The following is a 2,198-nucleotide window of genomic DNA, read 5'->3' as shown; positions in this document are numbered from 1 at the left end:
GGCCCAAGGACCGAGACCTGTGGAACCCCACTGCCCACATCCCTCCAGGTCAAAAAAGACCCATCCACCACCACTCTCTGGGTGTGGCCCTCCAGCCAATTTGCTACCCATCTGACCGTGTTGGCATGAACTCCACAGTCACCTAATTTTTTAATGAGACTGGGGTGAGAGACAGTGTCGAAGGCCTTCCTAAAGTCCAGGAAGACCCCGTCCACTGCGACACCTGCATTCAAGGATTTTGTGACCTGGTCATAGAAGGCCACCAGGTTGGTCTGACAGGACCTTCCTCGAATGAACCCATGTTGGTTGTCCCTAAGCATGACCTCCCCTGCTAGCCCCTTGCAGATGTGCTCCTGGATAATTTTCTCAAAAAGCTTCCCCAGGGTTGAGGTAAGACTAACAGGCCTATAGTTTCCTGGGTCCTCCTTCCTCCCTTTCTTGAAAATGGGGACCACATTGGCACTTTTCCAGTCCTCTGGTACCTCATCAGAGCACCACAAGTGCTCATAAAGCCATGCCAGTGGTCCTGCTATTACCTTTGCTAATTCCCTCAGCACTCTGGGGTGGAGGTCATCAGGACCTGCTGATTTGAATACATCTAGACCCACCAGAAGTTGCCTAACTGGGTCCTCACTGACCCTGGGCCTGGCAGCGCCTCCCCTGGGTCCATCAGGGATCCCAGTGGGGGGATGCCCTGGTCCCTGCTCAAAAAGATGGAGGCAAATAAATTGTTAAAGAGGTTAACTTTGTTATCTGGTATGACCACCAGATTTCTTAGCATATCCTACAGAGGCCCTACATTACCAGGTACCTTCTTTTTACCCCCTATGTATTCAAAAAAGAACTTCTTGTTATCCTTGATCTGGGTCACTAGTCCCAATTCCATTTCTGCCTTAGCGTTCCTAACAGCACCCCTACAGTCTCGAGCAATGGAGGTATAACCCTCCTTGGTGATGGCCCCTCCCTTCCATTGGGTGTGCACCTGCTTTTTATCTTTGAGACATTCATGGATGCTTCTGCTGAGCCATGGGGGCTCTTAAGCACTCCTGCCCCCTTTGATCCACATGGGGATTGTCACCCTTTGGGCTTGGAGGATCATCGCCTTAAGGAACGACCACTCTTCCTGAACTCCCACCTACCCTCCACACCAGGACCTCAGTGCCTCCCCAACTACTCTCCGTACGTCATTGAAATCCACCCTCCTGAAGTCTAGGGCTGCTGGCCTAGGCTGAAGGCCTTGCTGCAGGCCTTTGACACCCTGTGCTGGATGGTGAATTCCAGTAGGTGATGATCGCTATCACCCAGGTGGTCAAGAATCCGCAGTCCACTTGCCAGGTCATTGCCCAGGACCAGGTCCAACAAGGCATTTCCCCTGGTGGGACTGTGCACATCCTGGGTTAAATGGAGGTCATGTAACTCAGCTAGGAACCTACGTGAGCGGTCAGACCTAGCTGACTGCTTTTTCCAACAGATGTCAGGGTACTTTAGGTCACCCATGATGACCACATCCCTTGACTTTACTGCCTCTGCAAGCTGCCCTGAGAATTCCTGGTCCAGCTCTTTCCCCTGGTCAGGTGGCCTGTAGTGAACCCCTACCATTAAGTCCCGTTCCCCCCAGTCCCCTTGTATACAGGCCAAGAGCACTTTAGTCTGCCCCTCCTCTGACCCGGTGCTGTTTGTGAAGGCACATGTATTGCTCTTTGACGTAGAGCACCACACCTCCACCTTTCCTCCCTGTTCTATCCCTCCTGTACAGCCTATAGCCTCTGATGTTTACCACCCAGTCACGCATTGGATCTCACCAAGTTTCAGTGAGCCCCACTATGTCCGGGTTTGTGTCAGCTAGTAGGAGGGCAAGTTCTTCCTGCTTGTTCCCCATATTATGAGCATTATTGTAGAGGCATTTAAGTCCTCCTGAAGGTGCATGCACTGCCCACCTAATCCCAGAACTATCTGGGCCCTTGTCTCTTACCTGGGTAAGGTAACTACACCAGCCAGCGCACCCACTCAGCCTGTCTCTGGGCCCTAGCCCCGGTCCCACCAACGAGGCCACCTGGTGAGGGAACTGCAGCTATGCACAGCCAGCTGCAGGGCAACCCAAACCCATGGGGCCTGGACCCTCCACCTCCAGCCCTTCCAGCTCAGGTGGCAGGGCCCCCTTTCTGGCACTCACCCACAGGCACAGGGTGACGTGCCAA

The sequence above is a fragment of the Crocodylus porosus genome, unplaced genomic scaffold, assembly GCF_001723895.1.
Source record: "Crocodylus porosus isolate Cpor-Errol unplaced genomic scaffold, CroPor_comp1, whole genome shotgun sequence".
In the NCBI taxonomy this organism is placed as follows: Eukaryota; Metazoa; Chordata; order Crocodylia; family Crocodylidae; genus Crocodylus; species Crocodylus porosus.
This window is presented reverse-complemented; position numbering follows the sequence as displayed.